Source organism: Ovis aries, chromosome 2 (assembly GCF_016772045.2).
Source record: "Ovis aries strain OAR_USU_Benz2616 breed Rambouillet chromosome 2, ARS-UI_Ramb_v3.0, whole genome shotgun sequence".
NCBI classification, from domain to species: Eukaryota; Metazoa; Chordata; class Mammalia; order Artiodactyla; family Bovidae; genus Ovis; species Ovis aries.
In genome coordinates, this window is record NC_056055.1 from 200,197,914 (window position 1) to 200,218,547 (window position 20,634).

The 20,634-nt window shown below is 39.4% G+C and overlaps 1 protein-coding gene and 1 pseudogene across 3 annotated transcripts in view; both read left to right on the forward strand.

The window, feature by feature from the left end:
* Window positions 1-20,634, forward strand: part of PLCL1 (phospholipase C like 1 (inactive)) — a 373,074-nt gene that overhangs the window by 130,735 nt on the left and 221,705 nt on the right. The gene's annotated exons all lie outside the window — the stretch shown is intronic.
* LOC114112882 (large ribosomal subunit protein eL19-like) lies at window positions 12,781-13,476 on the forward strand (annotated as a pseudogene).

Here is a 20,634-nt window from a genome sequence, read left to right on the forward strand (position 1 = left end):
TTTCTAATCATTACTGTCAATAAAAACTCACTATCAATTGCCATAAATATAAATAAGATGAAAAGATAACCATCTGTGTATACTTTCTGCTGTTGGCCCATGCACTTGCTGAACTTGCACCTTTCCTCTTTTTCTTGCAAAGAGAGAGCAGGAAGTGTTCAGGTTATCAGTTGCTGCAAAACAAACCACCCCAAATTTGTGGCTTAAAGTGACATTTTACAGCTATCGCTCATGGTTTTGTGGGTTGACTTGGGTCATCTGGTGGTTCTCAGTTGGGATCTCTCCTGCGGTTTTCAGTTAGCAGCTGGAGCAGGAGTAATCTGAAGGCCCAACTAGGCTGGATGTGATGGTGGCTGTCATGATGGATGTCATGTTGGACAATAGATGCTGGCGGTTTGCTGAGACTTCCCTTAGGATTGTACGGTAGTGCCTACACATTGCTTCTTCATGCGGCTTGTCCTTCTCACGTATGGCAGCTGGGATCTAACAGTAACTGTTCAAAGAGGTGTGGTGGACGCTATGGGGCTTCTTATGACCTAGCCTCTGAAATCTCATGATATTTTAGTTACTTTCTGTTGGTTAAGAAGTTATTCAGGCCAGTACTTTCCTGGTGACTCAGAGGGTAAAGAATCCACCTGCAGTGTGGGATACCCAGGTTCGATCCCTGGGTCTGGAAGATTCCCTGGAGAAGAGAATGGCTACCCACTCTGGTATTCTTGCCTGGAGAATTCCATGGACAAAGGAGTCTGGTGGGCTATAGTGCATGGACTTGAAAAGAGTTGGACATGACTGAGAGACTAACACTTTCACTTTCGAGGCCAATACAGATTCAGGGGAAAGAATGGCAAAGAACCTGTGGTCATCTTTAATCTACCACAGGTTACTGTTAGAGTGGTATTAAAAACTAGCTCCAAACTTAGATATTCTCTGTGATGCAGTCAGAACCAAACCAAAAAGGGGATGACTTTCTCACTAGTAAGTCAATGTCATTTAATTCTGTCTCTATTCACCACCTGAAACTCATCTTGGTGCTGCCAGAGACAGGAAGCACCTCCTTAGTGTATTCACCCTCTTCTGTGTCTCTTGCCTTTGATATTTCAAGCATTAATTAGGCAGGTATGTTCTTACATTTTCATTCAGAGGGTTACCTTCTGCCTTTTGCTAATGCTAGTAATACAAAGAAGAAAGGTAGAAAGCCAAGGTAAGCATTGCAATAAAATAAGATGAGTTTTTTCAAGGCAAACAGCTAGGTAATAATAGTTAGCTTAGAGAGCATCTTTACAAAAATTCTGGAGAAAAAGTTATACAGTTTTAGCAACTTCTCTGGCTCATTTGGAAGGACTATTTGGGAAGAGGGATTCTCAGTAGCCATCTGTCTTCATGGGTTCAACATCTCAATCAAATATGTAGGTGAGATTTTAATATTTTTTCCAGGGGGTTAGATGGTGTAGTTCTGTTCCTAAAGTAACATAATTTGAGTATCAACATCTGTTTGCTCTAGTGCTAGTGCTAAGTTGCTTGAGTCGTATCTGACTCTTTGTGACTCTACGACCAGCAGCTTGCCAGGCTTCTCTGTCCATGGGATTCTCCAGGCAAGAATACTGGAGCAAGTTGCCATTGCCTACTCCAGGGGATCTTCCTGACACAGGGATCAAACCTGCGTCACTTTTGTCTACTGTATTGTCAGGTGGGTTTTTTTTTTTACCCCTAGTGCCACCTGGGAAGTCCATCAACATCTGTTTGCATTATGGAAAATTTGAAGGTTACGCAGCTTTTTGGGAATAATCCAAATAGATATTTATACTTAGCGTTAGTGAAGTTACGGCAAGTTCATGTAAAAATTGATAAACAAATAGGATGTACTTTTTCCTTTCTCTTTTAGGAAAAGAAAGAAGAAAGATTTATTTATTTATTATTTTGGAAAAAAATGCACAAACTGTTAAGGTTAAATTTGAAACCAAGGTCATTTTTGTTGAAGTTTGACAGTGTGAAATACTTTTTGAATTGATATATTGCTTTATATGGTGTCCCTTAACTGGTAAAACAATCTGCCTGCAATGTGGGAGACCTGGGTTCAATCCCTGGGGTGGGAAGATCCCCTGGAGAAGGGAATGGCTATCCACTCCAGTATTCATAGACTGTACAGTCTGTGGGGTCACAAAGAGTCGGACACAGCTGAATGACTTTCACATTGCTTTATATTTGCATCTAGTTATTATGTGTATATATTTCAAACAAAGATATACAGTTTCCAAACCTTCTTTTCATATAAATGTGAGTGTTTCCTTTAGCATTGATGAAAACATTGTGTTGTGGATAAACATGCAGGATAATATATTAGCTTTTTATTTTGGACAAGCAGTTTCTTCTAATTTACATTGTTACTCAACATAAATGGCTTAGCTGTCAAGGTTAAATCTCCTTGGCTCTGTCCTTAGCGGCATTAAGCAAGCAAATGGTATTTATTTGCTAGTGAGTCCTAACTGCGAAGAGCTATTAGGAGTTTCCAGGCAGTTACTTATACAAAATTTCTCTCTTGACCCCATTAGATTTTTAAAGAAGGAAGATAGATACTAACTAATGCTTGGAATATATTTTAGATAAATATTTGAGATGTTGTGAGTAGAATCCATGCTAACATTATTGTTACTGGCACAGTTTTTAGCTCTGAAAATTTCTGAAATGAACTGATTATAATATTTTTTGAAAGTGTTGTTAAACATGGTTAGGGGCCTGTGTGTCTCTGCCTTTCTCTCTTGAATTACACTAGATCCCACAACTTAAAAAATACTTATGAGAACAGTATAATGAAATGTTAATATTGGAGATATATATTGAACTTTGTTTATGTGTGTGTGTATTAAATCACTGATGGGTCACTCTACTGATTTGTTTTTCTACTTTTGCTTAATTCGAGATTAAGTTCTGTCATAAACATATTTATTGAGTTGTTAGTAACTTAGATGCAACAATAGTAAATGAAACAACAGAATCATAATTATGTATATATTTGGGAATAGCAATGTAAAAATAAATTAGCTAGAAAAATATCTGAAGAAACTATATCACTATGTAAATAATCATTGTCTTAATATGTTTGGATGATATTTTCCCCTTTGGTAATTTTTCATTATACTTTTATTTCATTTTCTTTCATTTTAACTTTCTAAAATGAGAATATTTTTAGCATAGGCATATGTCAATTAACTAAATGAAATCACTTAATTGCTAATGTTTATGTTTCAACTGAATTGTTAGTTTTTAAATTATGTTCGTAAATAAATGATTAAAGGAAAGGCTTCTATGTCAGTCGTTTTCTAGCTTCTTTTTTGTCACAGTGACATTTGGTATACACATCTCCCCTCTTTTAGTTTTATTTATTTTAGTAGTCTTATAAACACTCCCAAGTGGAAACAGCTCTGCCTTCCAGGTGAAGAGGCGCTATGCTCCTCTGCCTGTGAATGAAGACGATGCTTCTCTTTCACTCCTGGTTCAGTGGCCAGGAAGGCTCCCATTCTTCAGTTGGAAGTGACTGCAGCTCTGTTATTAGCAGACCAGCTGAAGTAACCCAGCCCATTTCTCTGACTTACAGTGACTCATTGTGATCCTCAGCAAAATTCCTTTCCCTTTTCTTTTCAGATATCAGGAGCTTCTGAAGGTTAGGTAGAAGGAATATGAGTGATTAAAGGATATTTTATAGGACTAGTTGAAAGCTGGGCTTTTTATATATTTTGATCTAGGATAGAGTACAGGAATGGGTTGCATTCAGATTCTGGGCAGATATGAATTCTCATGAATAACCATGAGAAAGATGAAAACAGTGCTAGGTAACCAGCAAAGTGAGTGATACAGAAAACTTTGTACTTCTGCTTCTTCTGCCTCTGTTTCTTAATCTTTGACTTGTATCATCTCTTATCCTTTCTCTATCAGTGTGACGTTGTAGAATAATGGAAAAAAACAGAAAACAATACACTTAATGCTAATCCATTTATTTCATAAAATTTGTTGCCTGAAATTGCTCTACTGCGTTTTTTTCCCCTCCTGTAAGGCACATGTGTCATTGAGTGAAAGAGAAGAGGAAGTCATTCCCATGGGAAGAATTTGCATGGAAGAGTGTGCAGTAATTTGTACAAATGACTACTAGTCATAAGACTTACGGAGTAAAGAAAAATCCATTACTACTAGTCTGTATAAGTATGAACAATCAAAAAGTATTTGACGTAGTTTGAAATGGACTGTGTGCCATCTTTTAACCTGATTATGCTTTTATAAGAGAAGGTGGTGATCTTTTAGCATATATTACCATATATCCCACCTTCCTATTTTAAGAAAGGTGTTTTTGAAAATATCAGTTAAGGAGAATCTCCAATTACTACATTGCTTGAAGAACCCATACTATTTTGGTCATTAGAAACACTACTCCATCAGATCTGTTCCTCACAAAATAGAATACATACAAATGATGTGACTGAACTCAACCTGTGTTGCAGTTGAGCTATTTGGTGCAGTATCTTGAGAGAAAGATGTTTGGGTTATTTTATATTTGATAACTTTGAATATGTGAAAATTAAGGGGTTAAAAGCAAAATGAAATAGCTGGATATTAATTTTTCTTCTTAATAGGTTATCATGTAAAGAGACCTCATTTTCCTACTATGTCTTATTCTTTGATACTCTGCATTTTCTTGTTAAGTTTAGGAAAAGTGATACACATTCTAAGAGCTCTAGTTTATTGACTTGTATCAAACAGCTGCTTTTATCAGTGGTTGGGTTTGCTGAGATACAAAGGACAGACATTGAAGGGAACTTTGTAATCCAGTAGGTTGTTTGCCTCCAGAATTTTCAGACAACCATTTTGTAACTGCCAGGACAAATCTTGAGGGGGCATGTTTACAGTTTTAGTAATTGCATTTATAACTTACAGAAGTTCTTACATAAGGAGAAGGATGGGCAACTTTTTTTTTTTTTTGTCTTTTTTCCTGTCTGGAAGGGGATTATTTGGTTTATTGTATCTTCTGTCAAATCTTTTTCTATAAAAATATTTTACTGCATGATGGAGAAAGTTATTCTTTATGATATTCATGCTTCTTTTGTTATTTGTTGTTGTTCTTTCTTTTAAGTCATGTCTGACTCTTTGTGACCCCATGGACTGCAGCATGCCAGGCTCCTCTGTCCTCCATTACCTCCTGGAGTTTGCTCAAACTCATGTCCCTTGAGTCAGTGATGCCATCCAACCATCTCATCTGCTGTCGCCTCTTTCCCCTTCTTCTCAATCTTTGCCTGCATCAGGGTCTTTTCCAATGAGTTGGCTCTTTGCATCAGGTGGCCAAAGAACTGCAGCTTCAGCATCAGCAAGTCATTCCAATGAATATTCAGGGTTGATTTCCTGTAGGATTGACTGGTTTGATCTCTTTGCCATCCAAGGGACTCTAAAGAGACTTCTCCAATACCATGTTTCAGTCTATTATCAAGGGTCTCAGTGATCGGGGCTGTGGACAGCAGAGTCCCAAAGGACAACTTGGCTGGAGGATGGAAGGAAAGAGAAGTGAGTTTGGGCCAAGTCATATTTCATGTTTGCTCTCTTAAATTGTTTGTGGATAAATTCCACCTCAAGTGAAAACAAGAGCCACCTTGACAGAGAAAGGAAAAGTGGGAGGTGTCTCAGAAGGGAAGACAGAGTCTATTCAGAGTTCATTGCCAGCAGCCAAGGTCAGGATTGCTTTGCTCCCTTTAGTTCAGTTCAGTTGCTCAGTCGTGTCCGACTCTTTGCGACCCCATGAATTGCAGCACGCCAGGCCTCCCTGTCCATCATCAACTCCCGGATCACTCAGACTCAAGTCCATCAAGTCGGTGAAGCCATCCAGCCATCTCATCCTCTGTGGTCCCCTTCTCCTCCTGCCCCCAATCCCTCCCAGTATCAAATTCTTTTCCAATGAGTCAACTCTTCACATGAGGTGGCCAAAGTACTGGAGTTTCAGCTTCAGCATCATTCCTTCCAAAGAAATCCCAGGGTTGATCTCTTTCAGAATGGACTGGTTGGATCTCCTTGCAGTCCAGGGGACTCTCAAGAGTCTTCTCCAACACCACAGTTCAAAAGCATCAATTCTTCGGCACTCAGCCCTCTTCACAGTCCAACTCTCACATCCATACATGACCGCAGGAAAAACCATAGCCTTGACTAGACTGACCTTAGTCGGCAATGTAATGTCTCTGCTTTTGAATATGCTATCTAGGTTGGTCATAACTTTTCTTCCAAGGAGTAAGTGTTTTTAATTTCATGGCTGCAGTTACCATCTCCAGTGATTTTTGAGCCCCCCAAAATAAAGTGTGACACTGTTTCCCCTGTTTCCCCATCTATTTCCCATGAAGTGATGGGACCGGATGCCATGATCTTCGTTTTCTGAATGTTGAGCTTTAAGCCAACTTTTTCACTCTCCTCGTTCACTTTCATCAAGAGGCTTTTAGCTCCTCTTCACTTTCTGCCATAAGGGTGGTGTCATCTGCATATCTGAGGTTATTGATATTTCTCCTGGCAATCTTGATTCCAGTTTGTGTTTCTTCCAGTCCAGCATTTCTCATGATGTACTCTGCATATATGTTAAATAAGCAGGGTAACAATATCCACCCTTGACGTACTCCTTTTCCTATTTGGAACCAGTCTGTTGTTCCATGTCCAGTTCTAACTGTTGCTTCCTGGCCTGCTTACAGATTTCTCAAGAGGCAGGTCAGGTGGTCTGGTATTCCCATATCTTTCAGAATTTTCCACAGTTGATTGTGATCCACACAGTCAAAGGCTTTGGCATAGTCAATAAAGCAGAAATAGATGTTTTCTGGAACTCTCTTGCTTTTTTGATGATCCAGCGGATGTTGGCAATTTGATCTCTGGTTCCTCTGCCTTTTCTAAAACCAGCTTGAACATCTGGAAGTTCACAGTTCATGTATTGCTGAAGCTTGGCTCGGAGAATTTTGAGCATTGCTTTACTAGCATGTGAGATGAGTGCAATTGTGTGGTAGTTTGAGCATTCTTTGGCATTGCCTTTCTTTGGGATTGGAATGAAAACTGACTTTTTCCAGTCCTGTGGCCACTGCTGAGTTTTCCAAATTTGCTGGCATATTGAGTGCAGCACTTTCACAGCATCATCTTTCAGGATTTGAAATAGCTCAACTGGAATTCCATCACCTCCACTCACTTTGTTCGTAGTGATACTTTCCAAGGCCCACTTGACTTCACATTCCAGGATGTCTGGCTCTAGATGAGTGATCACACCATCATGATTATCTGGGTCATGAAAATCTTTTTTGTGCAGTTCTGTGTATTCTTGCCACCTCTTCTTAATATCTTCTGCTTCTGTTAGGTCCATACCATTTCTGTCCTTTATCAAGCCCATCTTTGCATGAAATGTTCCTTTGGTATCTCTAATTTTCTTGAAGAGATTTCTGGTCTTTCCCATTCTGTTCTTTTCCTCTATTTCTTTGCGTTGATTGCTGAAGAAGGCTTTCTTATCTCTTCTTGCTATTCTCTGGAACTTTGCATTCAGATGCTTATATCTTTCCTTTTCTTCTTTGCTTTTGACTTCTCTTCTTTTCACAGCTATTTGTAAGGCCTCCCCAGACAGCCATTTTGCTTTTTTGCATTTCTTTTCCATGGGGATGGTCTTGATCCCTGTCTCCTGTACGATGTCATGAACCTCATTCCATAGTTCATCAGGCACTCTATCTATCAGATCTAGGCCCTTAAATCTATTTCTCACTTCCACTGTATAATCATAAGGGATTTGATTTAGGTCATACCTGAATGGTCTAGTGGTTTTCCCTGCTTTCTTCAATTTAAGTCTGAAAATGGTAATAAGGAGTTCATGATCTGAGCCAAAGTCAGCTCCTGGTCTTGTTTTTGTTGACTGTATAGAGCTTCTCCATTTTTGGCTACAAAGAATATAATCAATCTGATTTTGGTGTTGACCATCTGGTGATGTCCATGTGTAGAGTCTTCTCTTGTGTTGTTGGAAGAGGGTGTTTGCTATGACCAGTGCATTTTCTTGGCAAAACTCTATTAGTCTTTGTCCTGCTTCATTCCGCATTCCAAGGCCAAATTTGTTCCCATAAAAGTGTTTAAATCAGGCTGATGGAAGTCATTATATCATTTCATTATATACTTTACTGTTGCCTCAGCCACCTCAGAGCAATGGTTTGGAATTGGTACTGTAGTGTATGCTACTCTGAGAATATTTCTTTTGCTTTTCTTTTTTTATAAAGAGAATAAAGTCATTGAACAGATTAGAATCACAAGGGGCTCAGCTGTTGCTTTGAGCAGTAACTTATATGGCTGGTCCTTAAGTTACTAATTTCTCCATCCAAATTCCACCCATACTTTTCTCTTTCAGGCAGACATTACCAGTACCTTTATGCAAGTGGTATTGATGAAGTTTCTGCCTTCCTGTCTAGAGATGGCTTTACTGAATATGATCTCAGGGACATTAGAATGGACCTTGTGCCCCCCTTCAACCAATCAGCCAACCCACTGACCAACCAGCTCACCAACCAATCTTTTTACCATGGGACAGAGCCCTTTTTTTCCGGGTTTAAATTCATTGTGAAATATAAAGGACTATGGTAAAACTCTTTTTTGAATGTTTTTGTTACTGCAAGTTCAGTTGAACATGAAAATGAAAATGGAGAGGCTGTATATTGTCACCCTGCTTATTTAACTTATATGCAGAGTACATCATGAGAAACGCTGGGCTGGAAGAAGCACAAGCTGGAATCAAGACTGCCGGGAGAAATATCAATAACCTCAGATATGCAGATGACACCACCCTTATGGCAGAAAGTGAAGAGGAACTAAGAAGCCTCTTGATTAAAGTGAAAGAGAAGAGTGAAAAAGTTGGCTTAAAGCTCAACATTCAGAAAATGAAGATCATGGCATCTGGTCCTGTCACTTCATGGGAAATAGATGGGGAAACAGTGGAAACAGTGTCAGACTTTATTTTTTGGAGCTCCAAAATCACTGCAGATGGTGATTGCAGCCATGAAATTAAAAGATGCTTATTCCTTGGAAGGAAAGTTATGAGTAGCCTAGATAGCATATTAAAAAGCAGAGATATTACTTTGCCAACAAAGGTCTGTCTAGTCAAGGCTATGGTTTTTTCCAGTGGTCATGTATGGATGTGAGATTTGGACTGTGAAGAAAGCCGAGTGCCAAAGAATTGATGCTTTTGAACTGTGGTGTTGGAGAAGACTCTTGAGAGTCCCTTGGACTGCAAGGAGATCCAACCAGTCCATTCTAAAGGAGATCATTCCTGGATGTTCATTGGAAGGACTGATGCTGAGGCTGAAACTCCAGTACTTAGGCCACCTCATGCAAAGAGTTGACTCATTGGAAAAGACCCTGATGCTGGGAGGGACTGGGGGCAGGAGGAGAAGGGGACGACAGAGCATAAGATGGCTGGATGGCATCACCAACTCGATGGACGTGAGTTTGAGTGAACTCTGGAAGATGGTGATGGACAGGGAGGCCTGGCGTGTTGTGATTCATAGAGTCACAAAGAGTTGGACATGACTGAGTGACTGAACTGAACTGAAAGGTATTTTGGGAATTTATAGAAACTGCAGGGCTGTGGTCATTCTACACACTGTATATGTGTATTTCTGGTTTTGTTTAGGTTGGAAGATCAAATATTCTTCATGGATCAGGACCTGGCTGTTTTAGAAGAAATTCTCGTCAGTGGTAAATGAGTAAGACATGATGTGACTAAAAGATTCAAACAATGACCAGTTTTTCCATTTTAAGCTTCAGTGGTCCTTCCCACAGTTTCTCTGGCCATTGCTACTAATATTGCAGAACTCTTGGTACTTGGCTACCAATTCCTCAGCTACCGTCTGTTGAGGTGTGGCTAGTTTCTGTGCTGATCTTATGGAAGGATGTTGTGCTGGGAACCTGGGTTTTTTCTTCAGCTTGTGATGGTTGAGAAACTGCCATTCTGAAATGTCTCTTTTCTGCACTGGATACAGTTATTTCCCATTTCCACAGATCTGTGCTTTCTTGAAAACTCATGATTGTGTGTGTGTGAGTGTATAGCAAGATGGTTTCAATTTTTTAATTCAAGAACCATCCTCAGTCATTTACTGTTAGTAAGATACTCCACCTGGTATTGGAGGGATTCAAGGTGACTGTTGCCTTGAGTCAATATTAAAGTCGGTGGGGAAATTGTAAGCACTCCACTCTGAGTGTTGAAAGGAAAAAGCAATCACATCTAATAGGGAAGGCATTCTGATTTGTTCAGGTCTGCTGGTTTGAGCTTTGTTTTCTTCTTCTCCTTTTTTTGGTGAGGCTTAGGGTTAATTCATAAAAAGTGAGAAACTAATAAAGGAAATATTTTAAAGTACTTGTTCCTGGAAACAAAGCATGTGTGAGGGTCTCTGCTTTTTCAAAGGCTTGCCCTTGACATAAAGCTATGGAAAGAGAGCTTTTAAAAATTCCAGTGAGTGGAGTAGGCACCATTTCTTAGCTGATTCTTCGTTATTTAGGAGCTCGTTATATATTTGGAGAAGTATCTAAGTTGCCCTCTTCTTTCCCTCCTTTTCTTTCTGCCTGCCTCTTATTTGATCTTTGTGTCGTTTCTTTATATTAATTTCTCTATACCTGGTAGAAAGGAAACTAACAAGACTAATTGAAAATCTTTAGAAAGATTGGCTGAGGAAAAGCTGTTATGTTTCATCAAAATGAGAGTAGTAACTGATAAATTGGCTATCTCTTCTGATTCATCATTGTCATTATGGATAATGGCTGCAGAAGTCAATGGCGCTGGGCTGGCTAGTGACTGAAGATCAAGGTGTATCTTGGGCAAGAGCAGGAGGCAGGTTCTTTATTTTATATATTGTCCTGAACTATGGCTATGTTATATAACAATTTTAAAAAATTACTTACGTTTTTCTTCTTTTTCTGTTGATACAGTATTTAAATTTCTAATCCTAAAATAAACTTCCTGGAAGAGGAAGCTGGGTTAGAAATGGTTATAGCTGCTGAGATGCATACTGTGAGATGCTTCCAGAAATCTGTAAGGCAGATGTAAACGCATTTTGGCTTGATACACTTAACTCTAATGCACCTCATCCAATTAGGTTTTATGCCAACTGTCATTCAATATTAGCAGCTATAGTTAAAAAATGAGTACTTTAAAATGAATGCGTTTATGCTCCCTTCTCTTATCTCAGGAAACACGTTGGCTTGCCAGCAAGTGTTTTTTTTTTCTTTTGTGAGGGTCCCTTCTAGGTTGTAAATGGACAGGAAGCTGTCTTCCAAGGGATTTCTTTCTTCAGCTCTTTTCAAAGTAGTGTCACCAAGGGATAATACGATAAAACACCGAATGCATCCCCGGACCGACTCTCACTGAGTTCATGGAAGTTATAAATGTGCTGTAGTGGGGGAATGCTCATTAGCGCTAAGAGAAGAGTACTGTTCTTACTTTGGACTTTGTGAAGGCAGCATATTCAGATGCAGGATGCCTTCTTCACAACCACAGTAGTCAGGTCAGGGTGTTTCTTTTTTCTCTCATATTGAAAAGCACTATTAGATACTTGATACTATTTGGATGAGTATATTTGGATAAGAGAGGCATAAGTTTGAATTCCTCTGAATAAAATTTTCTAAGACCCATTTCTCTCTTTGTCTCAGTTGTCTCATTGGCTACTTCTATAGCTTACTATGTCCCAAGCTCCCTATGATGTTCTCTGCCATAATGGCCTCTAAATTTAGAGATTACTCGGGCAAAGACATTTTAGAAATGTGTTAGTAGAATTTTGAAAACAAATAAAAGCTACACACAGTTACTATGAAAGAGTAAATAGAAGTTAATCAGATGTTTGATACAAGGATTAAAGAATTTGATGTCATTAATCCCAAAGAGAAAGGCTGTAAAATAAAACCAGACGTGTTAGCTGCTCAGTGATGTCAGACTCTTTGCAACCTAATGGATATAGCCTGCTAGCCTCCTCTGTCCATGGAATTCTCCAGGCAAGAATATTGGAATGGAGAGCCATTCCCTTCTCCAGGGGATCTTTTTGACCCAGGGATCAAACCCAGGTCTCCTGAATTGCAGGCAGATTCTTTACCGTCTGAGCCACCAAATAAAACCACCTAACAGAAGCAGAAGATATTAAGAAGAGGTGGCAAGAATACACAGAAGAACTGTACAAAAAAGATCTTCATGACCGAGATAATCATGATGGTGTGATCACTCACCTAGAGCCAGACATCCTGGAACGTGAAGTCAAGTGGGCCTTAGAAAGCATCACTACGAACAAAGCTAGTGGAAGTGATGGAATTCCAGTTGAGCTATTTCAAATCCTGAAAGATGATGCTGTGAAAGCACTGCACTCAATATGCCAGCAAATTTGGAAAACTCAGCAGAGGCCACAGGACTGGAAAAGGTATTTTCATTCCAATCCCAAAGAAAGGCAATGCCAAAGAATACTCAAACTACTGCACAATTGCACTCATCTCACACGCTAGTAAAGTAATGCTCAAAATTCTCCAAGCCAGGCTTCAGCAATACGTGAACTGTGAACTTCCAGATGTTCAAGCTGGTTTTAGAAAAGGCAGAGGTGACCCAGAGAGATGTTGTGGGGAGGGAAGTGGGAGGGGGGGTCATGTTTGGGAATGCATGTAAGAATTAAAGATTTTAAAATTAAAATTAAAAAAAATGCAAAAAAAAAAAAGAAAAGGCAGAGGAACCAAAGATCAAATTGCCAACATCCGCTGGATCATCAAAAAAGCAAGAGAGTTGCTTTTCCTTTCGCCGCTGAGGCCGTGGCCATGAGTATGCTCAGGCTTCAGAAGAGGCTTGCCTCCAGTGTCCTTCGCTGTGGCAAGAAGAAGGTCTGGTTGGACCCCAATGAGACCAATGAAATTGCCAATGCCAACTCCCGCCAGCAGATCGGGAAGCTGATCAAAGATGGGCTGATCATCCGGAAGCCTGTGACGGTCCATTCCCGGGCTCGATGCCGGAAAAACACCTTGGCTCGCCAGAAGGGCAGGCGTATGGGTATAGGTAAGCAAAAGGGTACTGCCAATGCTCGAATGCCGGAGAAGGTAACGTGGATGAGGAGGATGAGAATTCTGCACCGGCTGCTCAGATGATACCGTGAATCTAAGATTGACCGCCACATGTATCACAGCCTGTACAAGAAGGTGAAGGGTAACGTGTTCAAAAACAAGCGGATTCTCATGGAACATATCCACAAGCTGAAGGCAGACAAGGCTTGCAAGAAGCTTCTGGCGGACCAGGCTGAGGCCTGCAGGTCTAAGACCAAGGAAGCGCGCAAGCGCCGTGAAGAGCAGCTCCAGGCCAAGAAGGAGGAAATCATCAAGACTCTGTCCAAGGAGGAAGAGACCAAGAAATAAAGTTCTCCCCCTCTTCTCTGTACATAGTGGCCTCGGCAATTGCATAGATCACTCATTCAATAAAAGACAAGCCTTTAACTGCCTTAACAACAACAACAAAAAAAGCAAGAGAGTTCCAGAAAAACATCTATTTCTGCTTTATTGACTATGCCAAAGCCTTTGACTGTGTGGATCACAATCAACTGTGGAAAATTCTGAAAGAGATGGGAATACCAGACCACCTGACCTGCCTCTTGAGAAACCTATATGCAGGTCAGGAAGCAACAATGAGAACTGGACATGGAACAACAGACTGGTTCCAAATAGGAAAAGGAGTACGTCAAGGGTGGGTATTGTCACCCTGCTTATTTAAGTTATATGCAGAGTACATCATGAGAAACGCTGTGCTGGAGGAAGCACAAGCTGGAATCAAGACTGCCGGGAGAAATATCAATAACCTCAGATATGCAGATGACACCACCCTTATGGCAGAAAGTGAAGAGGAACTAAAAGCCTCTTGATGAAAGTGAACGAGGAGAGTGAAAAAGTTGGCTTAAAGCTCACCATTCAGAAAACGAAGATCATGGCATCCGGTCCCATCACTTCATGGGAAATAGATGGGAAACAGTGGAAACAGTGTCAGACTTTATTTTTGGGGGCTCCAAAATCACTGGAGATGGTGACTGCAGCCATGAAATTAAAAGACGCTTACTCCTTGGAAGAAAAGTTATGACCAACCTAGATAGCATATTGAAAAGCAGAGACATTACTTTGCCAACAAAGGTCTGTGTAGTCAAGGCTATAGTTTTTCCTGTGGTCATGTATGGATGTGAGAGTTGGACTGTGAAGAAGGCTGAGCGCTGAAGAATTGATGCTTTTGAACTGTGGTGTTGGAGAAGACTCTTGAGAGTCCCTTGGACTGCAAGGAGTTCCAACCAGTCCATTCTGAAGGAGATCAGCCCTGGGATTTTGGAAGGAATGATGCTAAAGCTGAAACTCCAATACTTTGGCCACCTCATGCGAAGAGTTGACTCACTGGAAAAGACTCTGATGCTGGGAGGGATTGAGGGCAGGAGGAGAAGGGGACGATAGACGATGAGATGGCTGGATGGCATCACTGACTCGATGGACATGAGTCTGAGTGAACTCCGGAAGATTGTGATGGACAGGGAGGCCTGGCATGTTGTGATTCATGGGGTCACAAAGAGTTGGACACGACTGAGTGACTGAACTGAACTGAACTGACTAAAGATTCAAAATAATTATGAATTTTCCATGTAGAGGAATGACTGATTTGAGACCTCATACTCTTCTCTGAGCATTTGACGTATACACACTACTATATATAAAATAGATAACTAATAAGAGCCTGCTGTATAGCACAGGGAACTCTACTCAATGCTTCATAATGATCTATTTGAGAAGGTCATTAGAGTCATTTCAAGAATCTGAAAAGGAATGTATATTATCAGGGTTGCTTAAAAAAATGTAAAGAACACCAATGCTTAGACATCACATTCAAAAGTTTGATTTGATCTGGGTAAAAGGAGGTATTGTTAGTTTAAATAAAGGCTCCCCGATGATTTAAATGTGTGCCCAGGTTTGACCAGCACTGTCCTAAAATATGTTTCTTAACTGTATAAACAAAAGCATATTACTTACCTTTCTCTAAATTTTTTCTTTGAGAATTTGTTCAGAAATACAGCTTCTTTCTATGAAAGATGTATATCTACCACAGTACAATTCAGGCCTAAGAAAAGAGCTAAATAATTCTGAGGTGATATAGTTTCAAATGTCAAGCATGGAGTTTGATATAATTTTACATGTGACTTGCAGGTTTTTTCTCCACTTAGTGGAAACAAATCAAAGGAACTTGAGTGTATCACTTAGGAAGTGAGTGAAATGAAACAACTGATACTAAAATGATTAAGTTGACTAAAATGTCATAACCTTTAGTGAAATTTCTTGATGAAAGAAATGTTTTTCAGCTTTCAGGAGGCTAGATTTTATGTTCCAGATGATATAAATATCTGATAGAAGTTCATTGATTTAATCAGGCCAGTTTCTGTGTGTTGAACTAAAGCCACTTATCTGGCATTTTTCATTAAGGCTTCATGACATCTGGTTGCTTCTGAGAATGCAGTTCTGTGTCAGAGATTATTTTATAAAGCCATGCATGAGCTGCCTTTGTAATTTGCTTAAATTAATTACATATGTATTTCTTCACTGTCCAGGCTTAGAAGAAGGCTGAACTTGGGTGAGGAAATAGTACTATTGTTTCAATTACAAAAGACCGTTTCTACTGTGCTGTGTTACACGCGGGCACACTGTCTTTCCCATTGTGCCTTAATACTATTTTGGGTTTCTTTCTTTTTTTTTTCTCGGAAAGTTATTTTTAAATAGTATGATTTCATTTTGACTGAATTATGTAGTTTTAATCAAGGGATTTAGAAATGGCATTCAAGATCAGAAAAAGCATTTAAGCTTTACATAGAAGTGTACATAGAAGTGTACAGTTCTAAGAAAATAGTTGATTTTATTTGTCCTTTTTCTCTCTTGATTTCTGACACAGAGATTTGAGGATGGAAGCTTTTACCTTAAAAATATGATTGCATCTCTGCATTAAGTAAGCACTTGCTCAAAGCTCTACAAGAATTCAACATACTGAGATTAATCTAGACTTTAATATATCAATACATTTAGAGAGTTTATTTTAAAACACTTAAGAATTCAACCTTAGAAGTTCACTAGCAAAGTACCCAAAAGTGGAACCAAATTGTATGCTTTTCTTTCATTGAAACTAAGGACTGATCTGGGGCACAAGTGCCCACTTGGACTAAGATAGTGATTTTCTTTATGAAGGGACCTGCTTTTGGTTTAAAATGGATTGAATAAAAAAGAATGAGAAATGAGGTTTTTGTTTTGATTTTTAGCCTTTTTTTTTTTTTTTAAATCATGGAAGCAAAAGTGAGATTTGGTTAGCAACTGAATGCCACTGTAATTCCCAGTTACTGTGTGGATTATTAGCCCTCATAATTCTACTTTTTTTCATTGTTGTGAGAAAATAGCAAAACCTCACTTATATTCCTCATTACAAATTTTTCACATTTTGGCCTCATGAGTGCTGTTTGAATTCTTTTTTTTTTTTTTAATTTTTATTTTTACTTTATTTTACTTTACAATACTGTATTGGTTTTGCCATACATTGACATGAATCCACCACGGGTGTTTGAATTCTTTTATTTGTACCTTGGGGATCTCAAACTAGTGGCTTCCAGATTTAGCTTCTCATAGAGATCTCCTGGGGAGCCTGTTCAAAATTGGTCCCCTAGTTTCATCTTGAATCTGTCAAATGCTCCTGAGGACAGGGCTGGGGAGTCTTTCTGTTTCACTACTTTCCTGGGCAATTCTTGATAAGATCAACCTTTCTCTGGTTCAGGGAATGAATGGTCTTTGGGGACTCTTGGTAGTTGCTCTGCTGCTGCTGCTGCTGCTGCTGCTAAGTCGCTTCAGTCGTGTCCGACTCTGAGCGACCCCATAGACGGCAGCCCACCAGGCTCCCCCTTCCCTGGGATTCTCCAGGTAAGAACACTGGAGCGGGTTGCCATTTCCTTCTCCAACTCATGAAAGTGAAAAGTGAAAGTGAAGTCACTCAGTTGTGTCCGACTCTTAGCGACCCCATGGACTGTAGCCCACCAGGCTCCTCCGTCCATGGGGTTTTCCAGGTAAGAGTACTGGAGTAGGGTGCCATTGCCTTCCCTGGTGGTTTGCTCTAGGAGAATGACTATTCTCAATTCCTTCCACTCTTGGAAATTCCCACTTCTAATTCCCCCCTTAGGAGATGACTGGTCCTTTCCTTCACTTAAAAAAAACTAAAGCCATCCAGGAAATATTCCCCATATTCTCTTCTGTTTACCTCAGAAACATGTTTCTAGGTATCATCTTTCTTTGAATTACACAAGGAAGGACTTCCTGGTTGAAAGTAAACTCCTCCACTTATGCTTTTCAGTTTACCCATTTCCATCTTTAGTTTCCCTTTATCCTATCATCTAATATCTAATCTTTTTTCTTTTAAAGTTAATTGCATCTTTTCCCTTTGCCTTTGAACAACCCAGATTTCCCCATCTGAAAAATTCTGTCTCCCATGACCCTTGACCACTGAATTTCTCAGTCTTTTCCCCGCCAAACATCCAAAAAATGATTTATTTCTTCCTTACCACTAAGATTTTTGGCTCTTTTTCCCACTCTAAACCACCCGCCTCAGTAATTTCCTCTAATTATGAAATCAGTTTTCTTTTCTAGCAGTTAGATTGGTGTTTCAGAGCAGAAAATAAAATCATGAAGAGAACTATGAAGAAGTTTTTCTTCATCTTCTTTAGAAAATGAAATTAGAAATACACAAAGTATGCATAAATTTTATCTACTGTGAACATTTGATGACTAAGTATGGTTGCCCCAGTAAAGGTTCTGTCTTCCCCCAAAAGATAAGATCAGAAGATAAATCTGTATTGGTTTTATCCTTAGCATGTTTATCACAGGTTCTCTTGTTTAATGCCCCACAACTTAGATTTTGATTACTGTACCTGACAATGTATACCCATATAATTTATTGTAAGATGTTTTAACCAGATCTCTCCTGATTAGGAAAATTTTCTGTTGCTACAATAGGGGAATCCCTTTATTATGAGAATATCAGAATAATTTCCACATTCTCTGGAGTTGCCTGTAACTTATATTTATTTTTCTCTGTATTTAACTATGTAAATGAAAAATTTTGAGGAAAGTATTACATGAATATGATTGTCCAATACTTATGTAAAGCATACTTAAAACCCTCCAATATTCTTTTCTCTTTTCTCCTACTGCCTTGGGACACTTACTAGAAGAATCACTTCAGTGTTTTTAGCTCCTTGTTCTAGTGTTTACTCCTGTACTTGAAAAGAATAAGCTTCTTGATTAGTCAGTTTACTTCCTAATAGGGTATATTAGGATCTTCACTCACTTATACCTCCTCTTTAAAAGTTCAAAATCTCATCATGAACAGCTATAATTTCTAAGCATGCCCTGATATGAAATGAGTATATTACAAAGCTGCACTGAATAATTTAGTCTATGTAGCAAAGTAAAAAATTTTACTTTTTCACTGTATAGTTTATTACATCTAAATGTCTGGTTAACCTTTTTCTAGCATCTTATTATGTCTAATATAAATGCTTCCCACAGTTGAGTAATCTATGTATGACTGCATTTCTTATTTTCATTGTCATTTTTTTACCTGGAATGAATAATTGCCTCATTTTTTCTTGCTTAATTTTCTTTGAGTGCTAATTCTTCCAACATCCTATAACAGTTCTGTAAAATATCTCCCAGTACAGTGTTCCACATGATCAAGCAGTCAGATAATTTACCAGTTCCTTTTTTTTTTAATTCTTGCAGCCTCTACCTCCTGCCTCAGGATTTACTATCTTCACTTGGCCTGAGGCACAGCTGTTACTCTGGCAATGCTCATTGCCCCTTTCCATTGGACATCCTTGTGTTTTTTGGCTTATTCCTTTGTTTTGGTGAGGCATACCCTGAAGTGGCTTCTTGAGAAAGCTGCTTGGGAAAAGAATTTTTACACTTTGTGTGTCTGAATGGACTAATTCATTGTAGGCTGATCAGATAAGTTAGCTAGATTTTTCACTGAGACCTACCACCCCTTCCACTTCCCTGAAAATATCATTATTTGTAAATACTTTCTTTTGGGCAGTTTAGTTTCTCCAGAGAATGTTTAGTGTCCTGCCAGTGGAATGCAGTTTGAAGGTGGATGTTCTTGGATTGAAGGAACTCAGTGATCAAAAACGAAGATTTTCATATATCATCTCTGTTTTCAGTGCTGTACCTCTTACTTGCCCTTTATCGTGACTACTGTGCCTGAGCCTGAAACCTTCATGGTTCACTTTCTCTGGAGCATAAGCCTCAGATTTCTAGTGAATGGTAAAGATTAAGACCTGGGAGCTATCAGTTCAGTCGCTTATCATGTCCGACTCTTTGCAACCCCATGAACCGCAGCCCGCCAGGCCTCCCTGTCCATCATCAGCTCCCGGAGTTTACCCAGACTCATTTCTATTGAGTCGGTGATGCCATCCAGCCATCTCATCCTCTGTCGTCCCCTTATCCTCCTGCCCTCAATCTTCCCCAGCATCAGGGTCTTCTCAAATGAGTCAGCTCTTCACATCAGGTGGCCAAAAGATTGGAGTTTCAGCTTCAACATCAGTTCTTCCAATGAATACCCAGGACTGATCTCCTTTAGGATTGGACTGGTTGGATCACCTTGCAGTCCAAGGGACTCTCCAGAGTCTTCTCCATCACCATAGATCAAAAGCATCAATTCTTCTGTGCTTAGCTTTCTTTATAGTCCAACTCTCACATCCATACATGACTATGGGAAAAACCATAGTCTTGACTAGATGGACCTTTGTTGACAAAGTAATGTCTGTGCTTTTTAATATGCTGTCTAGGTTGGTCATAACTTTCCTTCCAAGGAGTAAGCGTGTTTTAATTTCATGGCTGCAATTACCATCTGCAGTGATTTTGGAGCCCAGAAAAATAAAGTCTGACACTGTTTCCACTGTTTCCCCATCTATTTCCCATGAAGTGATGGGACCAGATGCCATGATCTTCGTTTTCTGAATGTTGAGCTTTAAGCCAACTTTTTCACTCTCCTCTTTCACTTTGGTATGGTGGGCTGGTAAATGTTTAACTACTAGGTCTCTGGGAAAAAAATCAAAACAAAAATTCTGATTTGTAGAATTTGCCAATTCCTATAGTGTTAATTTTCCCACTATGGTTGATTTCAAGCTACCAAAGTGAGATAATGGCAGAGTTGGCTCTTGCAAGCCAGTACAACCAGCTTCAGTCCACCAAAGATTGAGAGCCTGAATATGCCTTCATTTTCAGTAGCTGCTCTTATTTTCTTCTTCAGAGTACCCAGTGTCTCCATTTCCAAGTCATGTACAGGGGCAAATTGGCTTGCTTCTTGTAGTCATTGGCTTGATTTTTCTCCACTCTGCTGAAATGTTTCCTCCATCTGCTTTCCATCTTCAAATGTTGGATTATAGTTACTTCATTTTGTTGAAGATGGAGTTTGTGTTTTTGTTTCCTGTCATCTTTGTGGCTTTAGAATTTTGAGAGAAGAAGAGTAGTGAAACTATCTTTACTTTGCCATCATCAAACTGAAAAGTCTGCTCATTTTGCTAAATAAAAGCTAGAGTTATA